Source organism: Puntigrus tetrazona, chromosome 10 (genome assembly GCF_018831695.1).
Source record: "Puntigrus tetrazona isolate hp1 chromosome 10, ASM1883169v1, whole genome shotgun sequence".
NCBI classification, from domain to species: Eukaryota; Metazoa; Chordata; class Actinopteri; order Cypriniformes; family Cyprinidae; genus Puntigrus; species Puntigrus tetrazona.
In genome coordinates this window covers 14706735-14729691 of record NC_056708.1, presented here as the reverse complement: position 1 = coordinate 14729691, position 22957 = coordinate 14706735, and the positions used below count along the sequence as shown (strand labels likewise).

At 38.4% G+C, this 22957-nt stretch overlaps 3 non-coding genes and 51 pseudogenes across 3 annotated transcripts; all 54 read right to left on the bottom strand.

Moving 5' to 3' along the window:
- Positions 1-268: 268 nt before the first annotated feature.
- LOC122353417 lies at positions 269-387 on the bottom strand (annotated as a pseudogene).
- Positions 388-648: 261 nt separating this feature from the next.
- Positions 649-767, bottom strand: LOC122353259 (annotated as a pseudogene).
- Positions 768-1041: 274 nt separating this feature from the next.
- Positions 1042-1160, bottom strand: LOC122353487. Its single transcript, XR_006252022.1, has one exon. It is a non-coding gene; the product is annotated as a 5S ribosomal RNA (ribosomal RNA).
- A 276-nt stretch (positions 1161-1436) lies between these two features.
- On the bottom strand, positions 1437-1545 carry LOC122353413 (annotated as a pseudogene).
- Positions 1546-1818: 273 nt separating this feature from the next.
- LOC122353395 lies at positions 1819-1937 on the bottom strand (annotated as a pseudogene).
- Positions 1938-2196: 259 nt separating this feature from the next.
- LOC122353279 lies at positions 2197-2316 on the bottom strand (annotated as a pseudogene).
- A 276-nt stretch (positions 2317-2592) lies between these two features.
- LOC122353292 lies at positions 2593-2711 on the bottom strand (annotated as a pseudogene).
- Positions 2712-2987: 276 nt separating this feature from the next.
- On the bottom strand, positions 2988-3106 carry LOC122353372 (annotated as a pseudogene).
- A 260-nt stretch (positions 3107-3366) lies between these two features.
- LOC122353250 lies at positions 3367-3485 on the bottom strand (annotated as a pseudogene).
- A 276-nt stretch (positions 3486-3761) lies between these two features.
- Positions 3762-3878, bottom strand: LOC122353428 (annotated as a pseudogene).
- A 274-nt stretch (positions 3879-4152) lies between these two features.
- Positions 4153-4271, bottom strand: LOC122353406 (annotated as a pseudogene).
- A 261-nt stretch (positions 4272-4532) lies between these two features.
- Positions 4533-4651, bottom strand: LOC122353258 (annotated as a pseudogene).
- A 276-nt stretch (positions 4652-4927) lies between these two features.
- Positions 4928-5046, bottom strand: LOC122353322 (annotated as a pseudogene).
- A 276-nt stretch (positions 5047-5322) lies between these two features.
- LOC122353247 lies at positions 5323-5441 on the bottom strand. The gene has a single exon (XR_006251974.1). It is a non-coding gene; the product is annotated as a 5S ribosomal RNA (ribosomal RNA).
- A 276-nt stretch (positions 5442-5717) lies between these two features.
- LOC122353423 lies at positions 5718-5826 on the bottom strand (annotated as a pseudogene).
- A 276-nt stretch (positions 5827-6102) lies between these two features.
- LOC122353267 lies at positions 6103-6221 on the bottom strand (annotated as a pseudogene).
- Positions 6222-6497: 276 nt separating this feature from the next.
- On the bottom strand, positions 6498-6616 carry LOC122353367 (annotated as a pseudogene).
- Positions 6617-6892: 276 nt separating this feature from the next.
- On the bottom strand, positions 6893-7011 carry LOC122353385 (annotated as a pseudogene).
- Positions 7012-7287: 276 nt separating this feature from the next.
- Positions 7288-7406, bottom strand: LOC122353365 (annotated as a pseudogene).
- A 275-nt stretch (positions 7407-7681) lies between these two features.
- On the bottom strand, positions 7682-7800 carry LOC122353434 (annotated as a pseudogene).
- Positions 7801-8072: 272 nt separating this feature from the next.
- LOC122353335 lies at positions 8073-8188 on the bottom strand (annotated as a pseudogene).
- A 276-nt stretch (positions 8189-8464) lies between these two features.
- On the bottom strand, positions 8465-8584 carry LOC122353375 (annotated as a pseudogene).
- Positions 8585-8860: 276 nt separating this feature from the next.
- LOC122353393 lies at positions 8861-8979 on the bottom strand (annotated as a pseudogene).
- A 267-nt stretch (positions 8980-9246) lies between these two features.
- LOC122353364 lies at positions 9247-9365 on the bottom strand (annotated as a pseudogene).
- Positions 9366-9640: 275 nt separating this feature from the next.
- LOC122353402 lies at positions 9641-9759 on the bottom strand (annotated as a pseudogene).
- Positions 9760-10035: 276 nt separating this feature from the next.
- LOC122353347 lies at positions 10036-10154 on the bottom strand (annotated as a pseudogene).
- A 267-nt stretch (positions 10155-10421) lies between these two features.
- LOC122353362 lies at positions 10422-10540 on the bottom strand (annotated as a pseudogene).
- A 276-nt stretch (positions 10541-10816) lies between these two features.
- Positions 10817-10935, bottom strand: LOC122353403 (annotated as a pseudogene).
- Positions 10936-11210: 275 nt separating this feature from the next.
- On the bottom strand, positions 11211-11329 carry LOC122353431 (annotated as a pseudogene).
- Positions 11330-12226: 897 nt separating this feature from the next.
- LOC122353287 lies at positions 12227-12345 on the bottom strand (annotated as a pseudogene).
- A 276-nt stretch (positions 12346-12621) lies between these two features.
- LOC122353277 lies at positions 12622-12740 on the bottom strand (annotated as a pseudogene).
- Positions 12741-13015: 275 nt separating this feature from the next.
- Positions 13016-13135, bottom strand: LOC122353441 (annotated as a pseudogene).
- A 275-nt stretch (positions 13136-13410) lies between these two features.
- Positions 13411-13529, bottom strand: LOC122353251 (annotated as a pseudogene).
- Positions 13530-13790: 261 nt separating this feature from the next.
- LOC122353388 lies at positions 13791-13909 on the bottom strand (annotated as a pseudogene).
- A 660-nt stretch (positions 13910-14569) lies between these two features.
- Positions 14570-14678, bottom strand: LOC122353437 (annotated as a pseudogene).
- Positions 14679-14954: 276 nt separating this feature from the next.
- On the bottom strand, positions 14955-15073 carry LOC122353345 (annotated as a pseudogene).
- A 276-nt stretch (positions 15074-15349) lies between these two features.
- Positions 15350-15468, bottom strand: LOC122353303 (annotated as a pseudogene).
- A 637-nt stretch (positions 15469-16105) lies between these two features.
- On the bottom strand, positions 16106-16224 carry LOC122353330 (annotated as a pseudogene).
- Positions 16225-16501: 277 nt separating this feature from the next.
- LOC122353378 lies at positions 16502-16620 on the bottom strand (annotated as a pseudogene).
- Positions 16621-16892: 272 nt separating this feature from the next.
- Positions 16893-17011, bottom strand: LOC122353336 (annotated as a pseudogene).
- Positions 17012-17283: 272 nt separating this feature from the next.
- On the bottom strand, positions 17284-17402 carry LOC122353396 (annotated as a pseudogene).
- Positions 17403-17678: 276 nt separating this feature from the next.
- LOC122353254 lies at positions 17679-17797 on the bottom strand (annotated as a pseudogene).
- Positions 17798-18070: 273 nt separating this feature from the next.
- On the bottom strand, positions 18071-18189 carry LOC122353343 (annotated as a pseudogene).
- A 277-nt stretch (positions 18190-18466) lies between these two features.
- Positions 18467-18585, bottom strand: LOC122353253 (annotated as a pseudogene).
- A 275-nt stretch (positions 18586-18860) lies between these two features.
- Positions 18861-18979, bottom strand: LOC122353323 (annotated as a pseudogene).
- A 273-nt stretch (positions 18980-19252) lies between these two features.
- On the bottom strand, positions 19253-19371 carry LOC122353370 (annotated as a pseudogene).
- Positions 19372-20030: 659 nt separating this feature from the next.
- On the bottom strand, positions 20031-20139 carry LOC122353422 (annotated as a pseudogene).
- A 260-nt stretch (positions 20140-20399) lies between these two features.
- Positions 20400-20518, bottom strand: LOC122353332 (annotated as a pseudogene).
- Positions 20519-20793: 275 nt separating this feature from the next.
- Positions 20794-20912, bottom strand: LOC122353386 (annotated as a pseudogene).
- Positions 20913-21165: 253 nt separating this feature from the next.
- LOC122353331 lies at positions 21166-21284 on the bottom strand (annotated as a pseudogene).
- A 275-nt stretch (positions 21285-21559) lies between these two features.
- LOC122353293 lies at positions 21560-21678 on the bottom strand (annotated as a pseudogene).
- Positions 21679-21954: 276 nt separating this feature from the next.
- Positions 21955-22073, bottom strand: LOC122353483. Its single transcript, XR_006252018.1, has one exon. It is a non-coding gene; the product is annotated as a 5S ribosomal RNA (ribosomal RNA).
- Positions 22074-22347: 274 nt separating this feature from the next.
- LOC122353312 lies at positions 22348-22466 on the bottom strand (annotated as a pseudogene).
- A 260-nt stretch (positions 22467-22726) lies between these two features.
- On the bottom strand, positions 22727-22835 carry LOC122353411 (annotated as a pseudogene).
- Between the last annotated feature and the right edge of the window lie 122 nt (positions 22836-22957).

Sequence of the window (22957 nt, the reverse complement as noted above, 5' to 3'; positions counted from 1 at the left end):
TGCTGCAAAAAGCCCCTATTTTAAGGTGAGGCACACTAAGTGCCATTATACTAGATAAGTAATGAATGAAATACAAAAAAATACTTCAAAATGAGCTACATTAAAGATAAGAGCATTAGTTAAGTAGTTAAAAACAGTCAAACTCTGTTTAAAGAACAGCTACTTTAAAGGCAATTGAATTAAATAAGCAGTAAGGGAAAGCAAAGAGCTGGTCAAACTTTGGCCACACTAAGGGCCAGTGTATTAGATAAGTAGTGAAAAAACTCAAAACTTACAGCACCTGGTATTCCTAGGCAGTCTCCCATCCAAGTACTAACTAGGCCCAACTCTGCTTAGCTTCTGAGATCAGACGAGATCAGGCATGAACAGGGTGGTATGGCCAAGCGAAAGCTGCTGCAAAAAGCCCCTATTTTAAGGTGAGGCACACCATTATAAATAAGTAATGAATGAAATACAAAAAAATTTTTCAAAATGAGCTACATTAAAGATAAGAGCATTAGTTAAGTAGTTAAAAACAGTCAAACTCTGTTTAAAGAACAGCTACTTTAAAGGCAATTGAATTAAATAAGCAGTAAGGGAAAGCAAAGAGCTGGTCAAACTTTGGCCACACTAAGGGCCAGTGTATTAGATAAGTAGTGAAAAACTCAAAAACTACAGCACCTGGTATTCCTAAGCAGTCTCCCATCCAAGTACTAACTAGGCCCAACTCTGCTTAGCTTCTGAGATCAGACGAGATCAGGTGTGAACAGGGTGGTATGGCCGTAAGCGAAAGCTGCTGCAAAAAGCCCCCTATTTTAAGGTGAGGCACACTAAGTGCCATTATACTAGATAAGTAATGAATGAAATACAAAAAATACTTCAAAATGAGCTACATTAAAGATAAGAGCATTAGTTAAGTAGTTAAAAACAGTCAAACTATGTTTAAAGAACAGCTACTTTAAAGGCAATTGAATTAAATAAGCAGTAAGGGAAAGCAAAGAGCTGGTCAAACTTTGGCCACACTAAGGGCCAGTGTATTAGATAAGTAGTGAAAAAACTCAAAACTTACAGCACCTGGTATTCCTAGGCAGTCTCCCACCCAAGTACTAACTAGGCCCAACTCTGCTTAACTTCTGAGATCAGACGAGATCAGGCATGAACAGGGTGGTATGGCCGTAAGCGAAAGCTGCTGCAAAAAGCCCCCTATTTTAAGGTGAGGCACACTAAGTGCCATTATACTAGATAAGTAATGAATGAAATACAAAAAAATACTTCAAAATGAGCTACATTAAAGATAAGAGCATTAGTTAAGTAGTTAAAAACAGTCAAACTCTGTTTAAAGAACAGCTACTTTAAAGGCAATTGAATTAAATAAGCAGTAAGGGAAAGCAAAGAGCTGGTCAAACTTTGGCCACACTAAGGGCCAGTGTATTAGATAAGTAGTGAAAAAACTCAAAAACTTACAGCACCTGGTATTCCTAGGCAGTCTCCCATCCAAGTACTAACTAGGCCCAACTCTGCTTAGCTTCTGAGATCAGGCGTGAACAGGGTGGTATGGCCGTAAGTGAAAGCTGCTGCAAAAAGCCCCCTATTTTAAGGTGAGGCACACTAAGTGCCATTATACTAGATAAGTAATGAATGAAATACAAAAAATACTTCAAAATGAGCTACATTAAAGATAAGAGCATTAGGTAAGTAGTTAAAAACAGTCAAACTCTGTTTAAAGAACAGCTACTTTAAAGGCAATTGAATTAAATAAGCAGTAAGGGAAAGCAAAGAGCTGGTCAAACTTTGGCCACACTAAGGGCCAGTGTATTAGATAAGTAGTGAAAAACTCAAAACTTACAGCACCTGGTATTCCTAGGCAGTCTCCCATTCAAGTACTAACTAGGCCCAACTCTGCTTAGCTTCTGAGATCAGACAATATCAGGCGTGAACAGGGTGGTATGGCCGTAAGCAAAAGCTGCTGCAAAAGCCCCTATTTTTTAAGGTGAGGCACACTAAATAAGTAATGAAGGAAATACAAAAATTTTTTTCAAAATGAGCTACATTAAAGATAAGAGCATTAGTTAAGTAGTTAAAAACAGTCAAACTCTGTTTAAAGAACAGCTACTTTAAAGGCAATTGAATTAAATAAGCAGTAAGGGAAAGCAAAGAGCTGGTCAAACTTTGGCCACACTAAGGGCCAGTGTATTAGATAAGTAGTGAAAAACTCAAAAACTACAGCACCTGGTATTCCTAAGCAGTCTCCCATCCAAGTACTAACTAGGCCCAACTCTGCTTAGCTTCTGAGATCCAGACGAGATCAGGTGTGAACAGGGTGGTATGGCCGTAAGCGAAAGCTGCTGCAAAAAGCCACCTATTTTAAGGTGAGGCACACTAAGTGCCATTATACTAGATAAGTAATGAATGAAATACAAAAAAATACTTCAAAATGAGCTACATTAAAGATAAGAGCATTAGTTAAGTAGTTAAAAACAGTCAAACTATGTTTAAAGAACAGCTACTTTAAAGGCAATTGAATTAAATAAGCAGTAAGGGAAAGCAAAGAGCTGGTCAAACTTTGGCCACACTAAGGGCCAGTGTATTAGATAAGTAGTGAAAAAACTCAAAAACATACAGCACCTGGTATTCCTAAGCAGTCTCCCATCCAAGTACTAACTAGGCCCAACTCTGCTTAGCTTCTGAGATCAGACGAGATCAGGCGTGAACAGGGTGGTATGGCCATAAGCAAAAGCTGCTGCAAAAAGCCCCCTATTTTAAGGCGAGGCACACTAAGTGCCATTATACTAAATAAGTAATGAATGAATTACAAAAAAATACTTCAAAATGAGCTACATTAAAGATAAGAGCATTAGTTAAGAAGTTAAAAACAGTCAAACTCTGTTTAAAGAACAGCTACTTTAAAGGCAATTGAATTAAATAAGCAGTAAGGGAAAGCAAAGAGCTGGTCAAACGTTGGCCACACTAAGGGCCAGTGTATTAGATAAGTAGTGAAAAAACTCAAAAACTTACAGCACCTGGTATTCCTAGGCAGTCTCCCATCCAAGTACTAACTAGGTCCAACTCTGCTTAGCTTCTGAGATCAGACGATATCAGGCGTGAACAGGGTGGTATGGCCATAAGCGAAAGCGGCAGCAAAAAGCCCCCTATTTTAAGGTGAGGCGCACTAAATAAGTAATGAATGAAATACAATTTTTTTTTTCAAAATGAGCTACATTAAAGATAAGAGCATTAGTTAAGTAGTTAAAAACAGTCAAACTCTGTTTAAAGAACAGCTACTTTAAAGGCAATTGAATTAAATAAGCAGTAAGGGAAAGCAAAGAGCTGGTCAAACTTTGGCCACACTAAGGGCCAGTGTATTAGATAAGTAGTGAAAAAACTCAAAAATTACAGCACCTGGTATTCCTAGGCAGTCTCCCATCCAAGTACTAACTAGGCCCAACTCTGCTTAGCTTCTGAGATCAGACGAGATCAGGCGTGAACAGGGTGGTATGGCCGTAAGCGAAAGCTGCTGCAAAAAGCCCCCTATTTTAAGGTGAGGCACACTAAGTGCCATTATACTAGATAAGTAATGAATGAAATACAAAAAAATACTTCAAAATGAGCTACATTAAAGATAAGAGCATTAGTTAAGTAGTTAAAAACAGTCAAACTCTGTTTAAAGAACAGCTACTTTAAAGGCAATTGAATTAAATAAGCAGTAAGGGAAAGCAAAGAGCTGGTCAAACTTTGGCCACACTAAGGGCCAGTGTATTAGATAAGTAGTGAAAAAACTCAAAAACTTACAGCACCTGGTATTCCTAGGCAGTCTCCCATCCAAGTACTAACTAGGCCCAACTCTGCTTAGCTTCTGAGATCAGCGAGATCAGGCGTGAACAGGTGGTATGGCCGTAAGCAAAGCTGCTGCAAAAAGCCCCTATTTTAAGGTGAGGCACACTAAGTGCCATTATACTAGATAAGTAATGAATGAAATACAAAAAAAAACTTCAAAATGAGCTACATTAAAGATAAGAGCCTTAGTTAAGTAGTTCAAAACAGTCAAACTCTGTTTAAAGAACAGCTACTTTAAAGGCAATTGAATTAAATAAGCAGTAAGGGAAAGCAAAGAGCTGGTCAAACTTTGGCCACACTAAGGGCCAGTGTATTAGATAAGTAGTGAAAAAACTCAAAAACTTACAGCACCTGGTATTCCTAGGCAGTCTCCCATCCAAGTACTAACTAGGCCCAACTCTGCTTAGCTTCTGAGATCAGACAATATCAGACGTGAACAGGGTGGTATGGCCGTAAGCGAAAGCTGCTGCAAAAAGCCCCCTATTTTAAGGTGAGGCACACTAAATAAGTAATGAATGAAATACAAAAATTTTTTTCAAAATGAGCTACATTAAAGATAAGAGCATTAGTTAAGTAGTTAAAAACAGTCAAACTCTGTTTAAAGAACAGCTACTTTAAAGGCAATTGAATTAAATAAGCAGTAAGGGAAAGCAAAGAGCTGGTCAAACTTTGGCCACACTAAGGGCCAGTGTATTAGATAAGTAGTGAAAAAACTCAAAAAACTACAGCACCTGGTATTCCTAAGCAGTCTCCCATCCAAGTACTAACTAGGCCCAACTCTGCTTAGCTTCTGAGATCAGACGAGATCAGGTGTGAACAGGGTGGTATGGCCGTAAGCGAAAGCTGCTGCAAAAAGCCCCCTATTTTAAGGTGAGGCACACTAAGTGCCATTATACTAGATAAGTAATGAATGAAATACAAAAAAATACTTCAAAATGAGCTACATTAAAGATAAGAGCATTAGTTAAGTAGTTAAAAACAGTCAAACTCTGTTTAAAGAACAGCTACTTTAAAGGCAATTGAATTAAATAAGCAGTAAGGGAAAGCAAAGAGCTGGTCAAACTTTGGCCACACTAAGGGCCAGTGTATTAGATAAGTAGTGAAAAAACTCAAAAACTTACAGCACCTGGTATTCCTAAGAAGTCTGCCATCCAAGTACTAACTAGGTCCAACTCTGCTTAGCTACTGAGATCAGATGAGATCAGGCGTGAACAGGGTGGTATGGCCGTAAGCGAAAGCTGCTGCAAAAAGCCCCCTATTTTAAGGTGAGGCACACTAAGTGCCATTATACTAGATAAGTAATGAATGAAATACAAAAAAATACTTCAAAATGAGCTACATTAAAGATAAGAGCATTAGTTAAGTAGTTAAAAACAGTCAAACTATGTTTAAAGAACAGCTACTTTAAAGGCAATTGAATTAAATAAGCAGTAAGGGAAAGCAAAGAGCTGGTCAAACTTTGGCCACACTAAGGGCCAGTGTATTAGATAAGTAGTGAAAAAACTCAAAAACTTACAGCACCTGGTATTCCTAAGCAGTCTCCCACCCAAGTACTAACTAGGCCCAACTCTGCTTAACTTCTGAGATCAGACGAGATCAGGCATGAACAGGGTGGTATGGCCGTAAGCGAAAGCTGCTGCAAAAAGGCCCCTATTTTAAGGTGAGGCACACTAAGTGCCATTATACTAGATAAGTAATGAATGAAATACAAAAAAATACTTCAAAATGAGCTACATTAAAGATAAGAGCGATAGTTAAGTAGTTAAAAACAGTCAAACTCTGTTTAAAGAACAGCTACTTTAAAGGCAATTGAATTAAATAAGCAGTAAGGGAAAGCAAAGAGCTGGTCAAACTTTGGCCACCCTAAGGGCCAGTGTATTAGATAAGTAGTGAAAAAACTCAAAAACTTACAGCACCTGGTATTCCTAGGCAGTCTCCCATCCAAGTACTAACTAGGCCCAACTCTGCTTAGCTTCTGAGATCAGGCGTGAACAGGGTGGTATGGCCGTAAGCGAAAGCTGCTGCAAAAAGCCCCCTATTTTAAGTTGAGGCACACTAAGTGCCATTATACTAGATAAGTAATGAATGAAATACAAAAAAATACTTCAAAATGAGCTACATTAAAGATAAGAGCATTAGTTAAGTAGTTAAAAACAGTCAAACTCTGTTTAAAGAACAGGTACTTTAAAGGCAATTGAATTAAATAAGCAGTAAGGGAAAGCAAAGAGCTGGTCAAACTTTGGCCACACTAAGGGCCAGTGTATTAGATAAGTAGTGAAAAAACTCAAAAACTTACGGCACCTGGTATTCCTAGGCAGTCTCCCATCCAAGAACTAACTAGGCCCAACTCTGCTTAGCTTCTGAGATCAGACGAGATCAGGCGTGAACAGGGTGGTATGGCCGTAAGCGAAAGCTGCTGCAAAAAGCCCCCTATTTTAAGGTGAGGCACACTAAGTGCTATTATACTAGATAAGTAATGAATGAAATACAAAAAAATACTTCAAAATGAGCTACATTAAAGATAAGAGCATTAGTTAAGTAGTTAAAAACAGTCAAACTCTGTTTTAAGTAAAGCTACTTTAAAGGCAATTGAATTAAATAAGCAATAAGGGAAAGCAAAGAGCTGGTCAAACTTTGGCCACACTAAGGGCCAGTGTATTAGATAAGTAGGGAAAAAACTCAAAAACCTACAGCACCTGGTATTCCTAGGCTGTCTCCAATCCAAGTGCTAGCTAGGCCCAACTCTGCTTAGCTTCTGAGATCAGACGAGATCAGGCGTGAACAGGGTGGTATGGCCATAAGCAAAAGCTGCTGCAAAAAGCCCCCTATTTTAAGGTGAGGCACACTAAGTGCCATTATACTAGATAAGTAATGAATGAAATACAAAAAAATACTTCAAAATGAGCTACATTAAAGATAAGAGCATTAGTTAAGTAGTTAAAAACAGTCAAACTCTGTTTAAAGAACAGCTACTTTAAAGGCAATTGAATTAAATAAGCAGTAAGGGAAAGCAAAGAGCTGGTCAAACTTTGGCCACACTAAGGGCCAGTGTATGAGATAAGTAGTGAAAAAATTCAAAAACTTACAGCACCTGGTATTCCTAAGCAGTCTCCCAGCCAAGTACTAACTAGGACCAACTCTGCTTAGCTTCTGACATCAGACGAGATCAGGTGTGAACAGGGTGGTATGGCCATAAGCGAAAGCTGCTGCAAAAAGCCCCCTATTTTAAGGTGAGGCACACTAAGTGCCATTATACTAGATAAGTAATGAATGAAATACAAAAAAATACTTCAAAATGAGCTACATTAAAGATAAGAGCATTAGTTAAGTAGTTAAAAACAGTCAAACTCTGTTTAAAGAACAGCTACTTTAAAGGCAATTGAATTAAATAAGCAGTAAGGGAAAGCAAAGAGCTGGTCAAACTTTGGCCACACTAAGGGCCAGTGTATTAGATAAGTAGTGAAAAAATTCAAAAACTTACAGCACCTGGTATTCCTAAGCAGTCTCCCATCCAAGTACTAACTAGGACCAACTCTGCTTAGCTTCTGACATCAGACGAGATCAGGTGTGAACAGGGTGGTATGGCCATAAGCGAAAGCTGCTGCAAAAAGCCCCCTATTTTAAGGTGAGGCACACTAAGTGCCATTATACTAGATAAGTAATGAATGAAATACAAAAAATACTTCAAAATGAGCTACATTAAAGATAAGAGCATTAGTTAAGTAGTTAAAAACAGTCAAACTATGTTTAAAGAACAGCTACTTTAAAGGCAATTGAATTAAATAAGCAGTAAGGGAAAGCAAAGAGCTGGTCAAACTTTGGCCACACTAAAGGCCAGTGTATTAGATAAGTAGTGAAAAAACTCAAAAACGTACAGTACCTGGTATTCCTAGGCAGTCTCCCATCCAAGTACTAACTAGGCCCAACTCTGCTTAGTTTCTGAGATCAGACGATATCAGGCGTGAACAGGGTGGTATGGCCGTAAGCTAAAGCTGCTGCAAAAAGCCCCTATTTTAAGGTGAGGCACACTAAGTGCCATTATACTAGATAAGTAATGAATGAAATACAAAAAATACTTCAAAATGAGCTACATTAAAGATAAGAGCATTAGTTAAGTAGTTAAAAACAGTCAAACTCTGTTTAAAGTACAGCTACTTTAAAGGCAATTGAATTAAATAAGCAGTAAGGGAAAGCAAAGAGCTGGTCAAACTTTGGCCACACTAAGGGCCAGTGTATTAGATAAGTAGTGAAAAACTCAAAACTTACAGCACCTGGTATTCCTAGGCAGTCTCCTATCCAAGTACTAACTAGGCCCAACTCTGCTTAGCTTCTGAGATCAGAGATCAGGCGTGAACAGGGTGGTATGGCTGTAAGCGAAAGCTGCTGCAAAAAGCCCCCTATTTTAAGGTGAGGCACACTAAGTGCCATTATACTAGATAAGTAATGAATGAAATACAAAAAAATACTTCAAAATGAGCTACATTAAAGATAAGAGCATTAGTTAAGTAGTTAAAAACAGTCAAACTCTGTTTAAAGTACAGCTACTTTAAAGGCAATTGAATTAAATAAGCAGTAAGGGAAAGCAAAGAGCTGATCAAACTTTGGCCACACTAAGGGCCAGTGTATTAGATAAGTAGTGAAAAGACTTAAAAACTTACAGCACCTGGTTGTCCTACGCAGTCTCCCATCCAAGTACTATCTAGGCCCAACTCTGCTTAGCTTCTGAGATCTGATGAGATCAGGCGTGAAACAGGGTGGCATGGCCGTAAGTGAAAGTTGCAGCAAAAAGCCCCCTATTTCAAGGTGAGGCACACTAAGTGCCATTATACTACATAAGTAATGAATGAAATACAAAAAAATACTTCAAAATGAGCTACATTAAAGATAAGAGCATTAGTTAAGTAGTTAAAAACAGTCAAACTCTGTTTAAAGAACAGCTACTTTAAAGGCAATTTAATTAAATAAGCAGTAAGGGAAAGCAAAGAGCTGGTCAAACTTTGGCCACACTAAGGGCCAGTGTATTAGATAAGTAGTGAAAAAACTCAAAAACTTACAGCCCCTGGTATTCCTAGGCAGTCTCCCATCCAAGTACTAACTAGGCGCAACTCTGCTTAGCTTCTGAGATCAGACGAGACCAGGCGTGAACAGGGTGGTATGGCCGTAAGCGAATGCTGATGCAAAAAGCCCCCTATTTTAAGGTGAGGCACCCTAAGTGCCATTATACTAGATAAGTAGTGAATGAAATACAAAAAAATACTTCAAAATGAGCTACATTAAAGATAAGAGCATTAGTTAAGTAGTTAAAAACAGTCAAACTCTGTTTAAAGAACAGCTACTTTAAAGGCAATTTATTTAAATAAGCAGTAAGGGAAAGCAAAGAGCTGGTCAAACTTTGGCCACACTAAGGGCCAGTGTATTAGATAAGTAGTGAAAAAACTATGGCACCTGGAATTCATAGGCAGTCTCCCATCCAAGTACTAACTAGGCCCAACTCTGCTTAGCTTCTGAGATCAGACGAGATCAGGCGTGAACAGGGTGGTATGGCCGTAAGCGAAACCTGCTGCAAAAAGTCCCCTATTTTAAGGTGAGGCACACTAAGTGCCATTATACTAGATAAGTAATGAATGAAATACAAAAAAATACTTCAAAATGAGATACATTAAAGATAAGAGCATTAGTTAATTAGTTAAAATAGTTAAACTCTGTTTAAAGAACAGCTACTTTAAAGGCAATTGAATTAAATAAGCAGTAAGGGAAAGCAAAGAGCTGGCCAAACTTTGGCCACACTAAGGGCCAGTGTATTAGATAAGTAGTGAAAAAACTCTAAAACTTACAGCACCTGGTATTCCTAGGCAGTCTCCCATCCACTTACTAACTAGGCCCAACTCTGCTTAGCTTCTGAGATCAGACGAGATCAGGCGTGAACAGGGTGGTATGGCCATAATCCAAAGTTGCTGCAAAAAGCCCCCTATTTTAAGGTGAGGCACACTAAGTGCCATTATACTAGATAAGTAATGAATGAAATACAAAAAAATACTTCAAAATGAGCTACATTAAAGATAAGAGCATTAGTTAAGTAGTTAAAAACAGTCAAACTCTGTTTAAAGAACAGCTACTTTAAAGGCAATTGAATTAAATAAGCAGTAAGGGAAAGCAAAGAGCTGGTCAAACTTTGGCCACACTAAGGGCCAGTGTATTAGATAAGTAGTGAAAAGACTTAAAAACTTACAGCACCTGGTTGTCCTACGCAGTCTCCCATCCAAGTACTATCTAGGCCCAACTCTGCTTAGCTTCTGAGATCTGATGAGATCAGGCGTGAACAGGGTGGCATCGCCGTAAGTGAAAGTTGCAGCAAAAAGCCCCCTATTTCAAGGTGAGGCACACTAAGTGCCATTATACTACATAAGTAATGAATGAAATACAAAAAAATACTTTAAAACGAGCTACATTAAAGATAAGAGCATTAGTTAAGTAGTTAAAAACAGTCAAACTCTGTTTAAAGAACAGCTACTTTAAAGGCAATTGAATTAAATAAGCAGTAAGGGAAAGCAAAGAGCTGGTCAAACTTTGGCCACACTAAGGGCCAGTGTATTAGATAAGTAGTGAAAAAACTATGGCACCTGGAATTCATAGGCAGTCTCCCATCCAAGTACTAACTAGGCCCAACTCTGCTTAGCTTCTGAGATCAGACGAGATCAGGCGTGAACAGGGTGGTATGGCCGTAAGCGAAACCTGCTGCAAAAAGTCCCCTATTTTAAGGTGAGGCACACTAAGAGCCATTTTACTAGATAAGTAATGAATGAAATACAAAAAAATACTTCAAAATGAGATACATTAAAGATAAGAGCATTAGTTAAGTAGTTAAAAACAGTCAAACTCTGTTTAAAGAACAGCTACTTTAAAGGCAATTGAATTAAATAAGCAATAAGGGAAAGCAAAGAGCTGGTCAAACTTTTGCACACTAAGGGCCAGTGTATTAGATAAGTAGTGAAAAAACTCAAAAAAATGATGGCACCTGGAATTCATAGGCAGTCTCCAATCCAAGTACTAACTAGGCCCAACTCTGCTTAGCTTCTGAGATCAGACGAGATCAGGCGTGAACAGGGTGGTATGGCCGTAAGCTAAAGCTGCTGCAAAAAGCCCCCTATTTTAAGGTGAGGCACACTAAGTGCCATTATACTAGATAAGTAATGAATGAAATACAAAAAAATACTTCAAAATGAGATACATTAAAGATAAGAGCATTAGTTAATTAGTTAAAATAGTTAAACTCTGTTTAAAGAACAGCTACTTTAAAGGCAATTGAATTAAATAAGCAGTAAGGGAAAGCAAAGAGCTGGCCAAACTTTGGCCACACTAAGGGCCAGTGTATTAGATAAGTAGTGAAAAAACTCTAAAACTTACAGCACCTGGTATTCCTAGGCAGTCTCCCATCCACTTACTAACTAGGCCCAACTCTGCTTAGCTTCTGAGATCAGACGAGATCAGGCGTGAACAGGGTGGTAAGGCCATAATCCAAAGCTGCTGCAAAAAGCCCCCTATTTTAAGGTGAGGCACACTAAGTGCCATTATACTAGATAAGTAATGAATGAAATACAAAAAAATACTTCAAAATGAGCTACATTAAAGATAAGAGCATTAGTTAAGTAGTTAAAAACAGTCAAACTCTGTTTAAAGAACAGCTACTTTAAAGGCAATTGAATTAAATAAGCAGTAAGGGAAAGCAAAGAGCTGGTCAAACTTTGGCCACACTAAGGGCCAGTGTATTAGATAAGTAGTGAAAAGACTTAAAAACTTACAGCACCTGGTTGTCCTACGCAGTCTCCCATCCAAGTACTATCTAGGCCCAACTCTGCTTAGCTTCTGAGATCTGGCGTGAACAGGGTGGCATCGCCGTAAGTGAAAGTTGCAGCAAAAAGCCCCCTATTTCAAGGTGAGGCACACTAAGTGCCATTATACTACATAAGTAATGAATGAAATACAAAAAAATACTTCAAAACGAGCTACATTAAAGATAAGAGCATTAGTTAAGTAGTTAAAAACAGTCAAACTCTGTTTAAAGAACAGCTACTTTAAAGGCAATTGAATTAAATAAGCAGTAAGGGAAAGCAAAGAGCTGGTCAAACTTTGGCCACACTAAGGGCCAGTGTATTAGATAAGTAGTGAAAAAACTCAAAAACTTACAGCCCCTGGTATTCCTAAGTAGTGAATGAAATACAAAAAAATACTTCAAAATGAGCTACATTAAAGATAAGAGCATTAGTTAAGTAGTTAAAAACAGTCAAACTCTGTTTAAAGAACAGCTACTTTAAAGGCAATTTAATTAAATAAGCAGTAAGGGAAAGCAAAGAGCTGGTCAAACTTTGGCCACACTAAGGGCCAGTGTATTAGATAAGTAGTGAAAAAACTCAAAAACTTACAGCACCTGGTATTCCTAGGCAGTCTCCCATCCAAGTACTAACTAGGCCCAACTCTGCTCAGCTTCTGAGATCAGACGAGATCAGGCGTGAACAGGGTGGTATGGCCGTAAGCAAAACCTGCTGCAAAAAGCCCCCTATTTAAAGGTGAGGCACCCTAAGTGCCATTATACTAGATAAGTAATGAATGAAATACAAAAAAATACTTCAAAATGAGCTACATTAAAGATAAGAGCATTAGTTAAGTAGTTAAAAACAGTCAAACTCTGTTTAAAGAACAGCTACTTTAAAGGCAATTGAATTAAATAAGCAGTAAGGGAAAGCAAAGAGCTGGTCAAACTTTGGCCACACTAAGGGCCAGTGTATTAGATAAGTAGGGAAAAAACTCAAAAACCTACAGCACCTGGTATTCCTAGGCAGTCTCCAATCCAAGTACTAACTAGGCCCAACTCTGCTTAGCTTCTGAGATCAGACGAGATCAGGAGTGAACAGGGTGGTATGGCCGTAAGCGAAAGCTGCTGCAAAAAGCCCCCTATTTTAAGGTGAGGCACACTAAGTGCCATTATACTAGATAAGTAATGAATGAAATACAAAAAAATACTTCAAAATGAGATACATTAAAGATAAGAGCATTAGTTAATTAGTTAAAATAGTTAAACTCTGTTTAAAGAACAGCTACTTTAAAGGCAATTGAATTAAATAAGCAGTAAGGGAAAGCAAAGAGCTGGCCAAACTTTGGCCACACTAAGGGCCAGTGTATTAGATAAGTAGTGAAAAAACACTAAAACTTACAGCACCTGGTATTCCTAGGCAGTCTCCCATCCACTTACTAACTAGGCCCAACTCTGCTTAGCTTCTGAGATCAGACGAGATCAGGCGTGAACAGGGTGGTATGGCCTATAATCCAAAGCTGCTGCAAAAAGCCCCCTATTTTAAGGTGAGGCACACTAAGTGCCATTATACTAGATAAGTAATGAATGAAATACAAAAAATACTTCAAAATGAGCTACATTAAAGATAAGAGCATTAGTTAAGTAGTTAAAAACAGTCAAACTCTGTTTAAAGTACAGCTACTTTAAAGGCAATTGGATTAAATAAGCAGTAAGGGAAAGCAAAGAGCTGGTCAAACTTTGGCCACACTAAGGGCCAGTGTATTAGATAAGTAGGGAAAAAACTCAAAAACCTACAGCACCTGGTATTCCTAGGCTGTCTCCAATCCAAGTACTAGCTAGGCCCAACTCTGCTTAGCTTCTGAGATCAGACGAGATCAGGCGTGAACAGGGTGGTATGGCCGTAAGCTAAAGCTGCTGCAAAAAGCCCCCTATTTTAAGGTGAGGCACACTAAATAAGTAATGAATGAAATACAAAAAAATACTTCAAAATGAGCTACATTAAAGATAAGAGCATTAGTTAAGTAGTTAAAAACAGTCAAACTCTGTTTAAAGTACAACTACTTTAAAGGCAATTGAATTAAATAAGCAATAAGGGAAAGCAAAGAGCTGGTCAAACTTTGGCCACACTAAGGGCCAGTGTATTAGATAAGTAGGGAAAAAACTCAAAAACCTACAGCACCTGGTATTCCTAGGCTGTCTCCAATCCAAGTGCTAGCTAGGCCCAACTCTGCTTAGCTTCTGAGATCAGACGAGATCAGGCGTGAACAGGGTGGTATGGCAGTAAGCAAATGCTGCTGCAAAAAGGCCCCTATTTTAAGGTGAGGCACACTAAGTGCCATTATACTAGATAAGTAATGAATGAAATACAAAAAATACTTCAAAATGAGCTACATTAAAGATAAGAGCATTAGTTAAGTAGTTAAAAACAGTCAAACTCTGTTTAAAGTACAGCTACTTTAAAGGCAATTGAATTAAATAAGCAATAAGGGAAAGCAAAGAGCTGGTCAAACTTTGGCCACACTAAGGGCCAGTGTATTAGATAAGTAGTGAAAAAACTCAAAAAACTATGGCACCTGGAATTCATAGGCAGTCTCCCATCCAAGTACTAACTAGGCCCAACTCTGCTTAGCTTCTGAGATCAGACGTGAACAGGGTGGTATGGCCATAAGCAAAAGCTGCTGCAAAAAGCCCCCTATTTTAAGGTGAGGCACACTAAGTGCCATTATACTAGATAAGTAATGAATGAAATACAAAAAAATACTTCAAAATGAGCTACATTAAAGATAAGAGCATTAGTTAAGTAGTTAAAAACAGTCAAACTCTGTTTAAAGTACAGCTACTTTAAAGGCAATTGAATTAAATAAGCAGTAAGGGAAAGCAAAGAGCTGGTCAAACTTTGGCCACACTAAGGGCCAGTGTATTAGATAAGTAGTGAAAAAACTCAAAAACTTACAGCACCTGGTATTCCTAGGCAGTCTCCTATCCAAGTACTAACTAGGCCCAACTCTGCTTAGCTTCTGAGATCAGACGTGAACAGGGTGGTATGGCTGTAAGCGAAAGCTGCTGCAAAAAGCCCCCTATTTTAAGGTGAGGCACACTAAGTGCCATTATACTAGATAAGTAATGAATGAAATACAAAAAAATACTTCAAAATGAGCTACATTAAAGATAAGAGCATTAGTTAAGTAGTTAAAAACAGTCAAACTCTGTTTAAAGTACAGCTACTTTAAAGGAAATTGAATTAAATAAGCAGTAAGGGAAAGCAAAGAGCTGGTCAAACTTTGGCCACACTAAGGGCCAGTGTATTAGATAAGTAGTGAAAAGACTTAAAAACTTACAGCACCTGGTTGTCCTACGCAGTCTCCCATCCAAGTACTATCTAGGCCCAACTCTGCTTAGCTTCTGAGATCTGATGAGATCAGGCGTGAACAGGGTGGCATCGCCGTAAGTGAAAGTTGCAGCAAAAAGCCCCCTATTTCAAGGTGAGGCACACTAAGTGCCATTATACTACATAAGTAATGAATGAAATACAAAAAAATACTTCAAAACGAGCTACATTAAAGATAAGAGCATTAGTTAAGTAGTTAAAAACAGTCAAACTCTGTTTAAAGAACAGCTACTTTAAAGGCAATTGAATTAAATAAGCAGTAAGGGAAAGCAAAGAGCTGGTCAAACTTTGGCCACACTAAGGGCCAGTGTATTAGATAAGTAGTGAAAAAACTCAAAAACTTACAGCCCCTGGTATTCCTAGGCAGTCTCCCATCCAAGTACTAACTAGGCCCAACTCTGCTTAGCTTCTGAGATCAGACGAGACCAGGCGTGAACAGGGTGGTATGGCCGTAAGCGAATGCTGCTGCAAAAAGGCCCCTATTTTAAGGTGAGGCACCCTAAAAGCCATTATACTAGATAAGTAGTGAATGAAATACAAAAAAATACTTCAAAATGAGCTACATTAAAGATAAGAGCATTAGTTAAGTAGTTAAAAACAGTCAAACTCTGTTTAAAGAACAGCTACTTTAAAGGCAATTTAATTACATAAGCAGTAAGGGAAAGCAAAGAGCTGGTCAAACTTTGGCCACACTAAGGGCCAGTGTATTAGATAAGTAGTGAAAAAACTATGGCACCTGGAATTCATAGGCAGTCTCCCATCCAAGTACTAACTAGGCCCAACTCTGCTTAGCTTCTGAGATCAGGCTTGAACAGGGTGGTATGGCCGCAAGCTAAAGCTGCTGCAAAAAGCCCCCTATTTTAAGGTGAGGCACACTAAATAAGTAATAAATGAAATACAAAAAGATTTTTCAAAATGAGCTACATTAAAGATAAGAGCATTAGTTAAGTAGTTAAAAACAGTCAAACTCTGTTTAAAGAACAGCTACTTTAAAGGCAATTGAATTAAATAAGCAGTAAGGGAAAGCAAAGAGCTGGTCAAACTTTGGCCACACTAAGGGCCAGTGTATTAGATAAGTAGTGAAAAAACTCAAAAACTTACAGCACCTGGTATTCCTAGGCAGTCTCCCATCCAAGTACTAACTAGGCCCAGCCCTGCTTAGCTTCTGAGATGAGACGAGATCAGGAATGAACAGGGTGGTATGGCCGTAAGCGAAAGCTTCTGCAAAAAGCCCCCTATTTTAAGGTGAGGCACACTAAGTGCCATTATACTAGATAAGTAATGAATGAAATACAAAAAATATACTTCAAAATGAGCTACATTAAAAATAAGAACATTAGTTAAGTAGTTAAAAACAGTCAAACTCTGTTTAAAGAACAGCTACTTTAAAGGCAATTGAATTAAATAAGCAGTAAGGGAAAGCAAAGAGCTGGTCAAACTTTGGCCACACTAAGGGCCAGTGTATTAGATAAGTAGTGAAAAAACTCAAAAACTTACAGCACCTGGTATTCCTAGGCAGTCGCCCATCCAAGTACTAACTAGGCCCAGCTCTGCTTAGCTTCTGAGAGCAGGCGAGATCAGGAATGAACAGGGTGGTATGGCCGTAAGCAAAGCTGCTGCAAAAGCCCCTATTTTAAGGTGAGGCACACTAAGTGCCATTATACTAGATAAGTAATGAATGAAATACAAAAAATATTTCAAAATTAGCTACATTAAAGATAAGAGCATTAGTTAAGTAGTTAAAAACAGCCAAACTCTGTTTAAAGAACAGCTACTTTAAAGGCAATTGAATTAAATAAGCAGTAATGGAAAGCAAAGAGCTGGTCAAACTTTGGCCACAATAAGGGCCAGTGTTTTAGATAAGTAGTGAAAAAACTCAAAAACTTACAGCACCTGGTATTCATAGGCAGTCTCCCATCCAAGTACTAACTAGGCCCAGCTCTGCTTAGCTTCTGAGAGCAGATGAGATCAGGAATGAACAGGGTGGTATGGCCGTAAGCGAAAGCTGCTGCAAAAAGCCCCCTATTTTAAGGTGAGGCACACTAAGTGCCATTATACTAGATAAGTAATGAATGAAATACAAAAATATTTCAAAATGAGCTACATTAAAGATAAGAGCATTAGTTAAGTAGTTAAAAACAGCCAAACTCTGTTTAAAGGACAGCTACTTTAAAGGCAATTGAATTAAATAAGCAGTAAGGGAAAGCAAAGAGCTGGTCAAACTTTGGCCACAATAAGGGCCAGTGTTTTAGATAAGTAGTGAAAAACTCAAAACTTACAGCACCTGGTATTCCTAGGCAGTCTCCCATCCAAGTACTAACTAGGCCCAACTGTGCTTAGCTTCTGAGATCAGACGAGATCAGGCGTGAACAGGGTGGTATGGCCTAAAGCAAAAGCTGCTGCAAAAACCCCCCTATTTTAAGGTGAGGCACACTAAGTGCCATTATACTAGATAAGTAATGAATGAAATACAAAAAAATACTTCAAAATGAGTTACATTAAAGATAAGAGCATTAGTTAAGTAGTTAAAAACAGTCAAACTCTGTTTAAAGAACAGCTACTTTAAAGGCAATTGAATTAAATAAGCAGTAAGGGAAAGCAAAGAGCTGGTCAAACTTTGGCCACACTAAGGGCCAGTGTATTAGATAAGTAGTGAAAAAACTCAAAAACTTACAGCACCTGGTATTCCTAGGCAGTCTCCCATCCAAGTACTAACTAGGCCCAACTCTGCTTAGCTTCTGAGATCAGACGAGATCAGGCGTGAACAGGGTGGTATGGCCGTTAGCAAAAAGCTGCTGCAAAAGCCCCTATTTTAAGGTGAGGCACACTAAGTGCCATTATACTAGATAAGTAATGAATGAAATACAAAAAAATACTTCAAAATGAGCTACATTAAAAATAAGAACATTAGTTAAGTAGTTAAAAACAGTCAAACTCTGTTTAAAGAACAGCTACTTTAAAGGCAATTGAATTAAATAAGCAGTAAGGGAAAGCAAAGAGCTGGTCAAACTTTGGCCACACTAAGGGCCAGTGTATTAGATAAGTAGTGAAAAACTCAAAACTTACAGCACCTGGTATTCCTAGGCAGTCTCCCATCCAAGTACTAACTAGGCCCAACTCTGCTTAGCTTCTGAGATCAGACGAGATCAGGCGTGAACAGGGTGGTATGGCCTAAAGCAAAAGCTGCTGCAAAAACGCCCCTATTTTAAGGTGAGGCACACTAAGTGCCATTATACTAGATAAGTAATGAATGAAATACCAAAAAAAATACTTCAAAATGAGTTACATTAAAGATAAGAGCATTAGTTAAGTAGTTAAAAACAGTCAAACTCTGTTTAAAGAACAGCTACTTTAAAGGCAATTGAATTAAATAAGCAGTAAGGGAAAGCAAAGAGCTGGTCAAACTTTGGCCACACTAAGGGCCAGTGTATTAGATAAGTAGTGAAAAACTCAAAAACTTACAGCACCTGGTATTCCTAGGCAGTCTCCCATCCAAGTACTAACTAGGCCCAACTCTGCTTAGCTTCTGAGATCAGACGAGATCAGGCGTGAACAGGGTGGTATGGCCGTTAGCAAAAGCTGCTGCAAAAAGCCCCCTATTTTAAGGTGAGGCACACTAAGTGCCATTATACTAGATAAGTAATGAATGAAATACAAAAAATACTTCAAAATGAGCTACATTAAAAATAAGAACATTAGTTAAGTAGTTAAAAACAGTCAAACTCTGTTTAAAGAACAGCTACTTTAAAGGCAATTGAATTAAATAAGCAGTAAGGGAAAGCAAAGAGCTGGTCAAACTTTGGCCACACTAAGGGCCAGTGTATTAGATAAGTAGTGAAAAAACTCAAAAACTTACAGCACCTGGTATTCCTAGGCAGTCGCCCATCCAAGTACTAACTAGGCCCAGCTCTGCTTAGCTTCTGAGAGCAGACGAGATCAGGAATGAACAGGGTGGTATGGCCGTAAGCTAAAGCTGCTGCAAAAGCCCCTATTTTAAGGTGAGGCACACTAAGTGCCATTATACTAGATAAGTAATGAATGAAATACAAAAAATATTTCAAAATGAGCTACATTAAAGATAAGAGCATTAGTTAAGTAGTTAAAAACAGCCAAACTCTGTTTAAAGAACAGCTACTTTAAAGGCAATTGAATTAAATAAGCAGTAAGGGAAAGCAAAGAGCTGGTCAAACTTTGGCCACAATAAGGGCCAGTGTTTTAGATAAGTAGTGAAAAAACTCAAAAACTTACAGCACCTGGTATTCCTAGGCAGTCTCCCATCCAAGTACTAACTAGGCCCAGCTCTGCTTAGCTTCTGAGAGCAGATGAGATCAGGAATGAACAGGGCTGTATGGCCGTAAGTAAAGCTGCTGCAAAAAGCCCCTATTTTAAGGTGAGGCACACTAAGTGCCATTATACTAGATAAGTAATGAATGAAATACAAAAAATATTTCAAAATGAGCTACATTAAAGATAAGAGCATTAGTTAAGTAGTTAAAAACAGCCAAACTCTGTTTAAAGGACAGCTACTTTAAAGGCAATTGAATTAAATAAGCAGTAAGGGAAAGCAAAGAGCTGGTCAAACTTTGGCCACAATAAGGGCCAGTGTTTTAGATAAGTAGTGAAAAAACTCAAAAACTTACAGCACCTGGTATTCCTAGGCAGTCTCCCATCCAAGTACTAACTAGACTCAACTCTGCTTAGCTTCTGAGATCAGACGTGAACAGGGTGGTATGGCCGCAAGCTAAAGCTGCTGCAAAAAGCCCCCTATTTTAAGGTGAGGCACACTAAGTGCCATTATACTAGATAAGTAATGAATGAAATACAAAAAAATACTTCATAAATGAGCTACATAAAAGATAAGAGCATTAGTTAAGTAGTTAAAAACAGTCAAACTCTGTTTAAAGAACAGCTACTTTAAAGGCAATTGAATTAAATAAGCAGTAAGGGAAAGCAAAGAGCTGGTCAAACTTTGGCCACACTAAGGGCCAGTGTATTAGATAAGTAGTGAAAAAACTCAAAAACTTACAGCACCTGGTATTCCTAGGCAGTCTCCCATCCAAGTACTAACTAGGCCCAACTCTGCTTAGCTTCTGAGATCAGGCGTGAACAGGGTGGTATGGCCGTAAGCTAAAGCTACTGCAAAAGCCCCCTATTTTAAGGTGAGGCACACTAAATAAGTAATGAATGAAATACAAAAAGATTTTTCAAAATGAGCTACATTAAAGATAAGAGCATTAGTTAAGTAGTTAAAAACAGTCAAACTCTGTTTAAAGAACAGCTACTTTAAAGGCAATTGAATTAAATAAGCAGTAAGGGAAAGCAAAGAGCTGGTCAAACTTTGGCCACACTAAGAGCCAGTGTATTAGATAAGTAGTGAAAAAACTCAAAAACTTACAGCACCTGGTATTCCTAGGCAGTCTCCCATCCAAGTACTAACTAGGCCCAACTCTGCTTAGCTTCTGTGATCAGACGAGATCAGGCATGAACAGGGTGGTATGGCCGTAAGCGAAAGCTGCTGCAAAAAGCCCCCTATTTTAAGGTGAGGCACACTAAGTGCCATTATACTAGATAAGTAATGAATGAAATACAAAAAATACTTCAAAATGAGCTACATTAAAGATAAGAGCATTAGTTAAGTAGTTAAAAACAGTCAAACTCTGTTTAAAGAACAGCTACTTTAAAGGCAATTGAATTAAATAAGCAGTAAGGGAAAGCAAAGAGCTGGTCAAACTTTGGCCACACTAAGGGCCAGTGTAATAGATAAGTAGTGAAAAAACTCAAAAACTTACAGCACCTGGTATTCCTAGGCAGTCTCCCATCCAAGTACTAACTTGGCCCAACGCTGCTTAGCTTCTGAGATCAGACAACATCAGGCGTGAACAGGGTGGTATGGCCGTAAGCTAAAGCTGCTGCAAAAAGGCCCCTATTTTAAGGTGAGGCACACTAAATAAGTAATGAATGAAATACAAAAAAATACTTCAAAATGAGCTACATTAAAGATAAGAGCATTAGTTAAGTAGTTAAAAACAGTCAAACTATGTTTAAAGAACAGCTACTTTAAAGGCAATTGAATTAAATAAGCAGTAAGGGAAAGCAAAGAGCTGGTCAAACTTTGGCCACACTAAGGGCCAGTGTATTAGATAAGTAGTGAAAAAACTCAAAGCACCTGGTATTCCTAAACAGTCTCCCACCCAAGTACTAACTAGGCCCAACTCTGCTTAACTTCTGAGATCAGACGAGATCAGGCGTGAACAGGGTGGTATGGCCATAAGCGAAAGCTGCTGCAAAAAGCCCCCTATTTTAAGGTGAGGCACACTAAGTGCCATTATACTAGATAAGTAATGAATGAAATACAAAAAAATACTTCAAAATGAGCTACATTAAAGATAAGAGCGTTAGTTAAGTAGTTAAAAACAGTCAAACTCTGTTTAAAGTACAGCTACTTTAAAGGCAATTGAATTAAATAAGCAGTAAGGGAAAGCAAAGAGCTGGTCAAACTTTGGCCACACTAAGGGCCAGTGTATTAGATAAGTAGTGAAAAACTCAAAAACTTACAGCACCTGGTATTCCTAAGCAGTCTCCCATCCAAGTACTAACTAGGCCCAACTCTGCTTAGTTTCTGAGATCAGACGAGATCAGGCGTGAACAGGGTGGTATGGCCGTAAGCGAATGCTGCTGCAAAGAGCCCCTTATTTTAAGGTGAGGCACACTAAGTGCCATTATACTAGATAAGTAATGAATGAATTACAAAAAAATACTTCAAAATGAGCTACATTAAAGATAAGAGCATTAGTTAAGTAGTTAAAAACAGTCAAACTATGTTTAAAGAACAGCTACTTTAAAGGCAATTGAATTAAATAAGCAGTAAGGGAAAGCAAAGAGCTGGTCAAACTTTGGCCACACTAAGGGCCAGTGTATTAGATAAGTAGTGAAAAAACTCAAAAACTTACAGCACCTGGTATTCCTAAGCAGTCTCCCATCCAAGTACTAACTAGGCCCAACTCTGCTTAGCTTCTGAGATCAGACGAGATCAGGCGTGAACAGGGTGGTATGGCCGTAAGCAAAAGCTGCTGCAAAAGCCCCTATTTTAAGGTGAGGCACACTAAGTGCCATTATACTAGATAAGTAATGAATGAAATACAAAAAAATACTTCAAAATGAGCTACATTAAAGATAAGAGAATTAGGTAAGTAGTTAAAAACAGTCAAACTCTGTTTAAAGAACAGCTACTTTAAAGGCAATTGAATTAAATAAGCAGTAAGGGAAAGCAAAGAGCTGGTCAAACTTTGGCCACACTAAGGGCCAGTGTATTAGATAAGTAGTGAAAAAACTCAAAAACTTACAGCACCTGGTATTCCTAGGCAGTCTCCCATCCAAGTACTAACTAGGCCCAACTCTGCTTAGCTTCTGAGATCAGACAAGATCAGGCATGAACAGGGTGGTATGGCCGTAAGCGAAAGCTGCTGCAAAAAGCCCCCTATTTTAAGGTGAGGCACACTAAATAAGTAATGAATGAAATACAAAATTTTTTTCAAAATGAGCTACATTAAAGATAAGAGCATTAGTTAAGTAGTTAAAAACAGTCAAACTCTGTTTAAAGAACAGCTACTTTAAAGGCAATTGAATTAAATAAGCAGTAAGGGAAAGCAAAGAGCTGGTCAAACTTTGGCCACACTAAGGGCCAGTGTATTAGATAAGTAGTGAAAAAACTCAAAAACTTACAGCACCTGGTATTCCTAGGCAGTCTCCCATCCAAGTACTAACTAGGCCCAACTCTGCTTAGCTTCTGAGATCAGGCGTGAACAGGGTGGTATGGCCGTAAGTGAAAGCTGCTGCAAAAAGCCCCCTATTTTAAGGTGAGGCACACTAAGTGCCATTATACTAGATAAGTAATGAATGAAATACAAAAAAATACTTCAAAATGAGCTACATTAAAGATAAGAGCA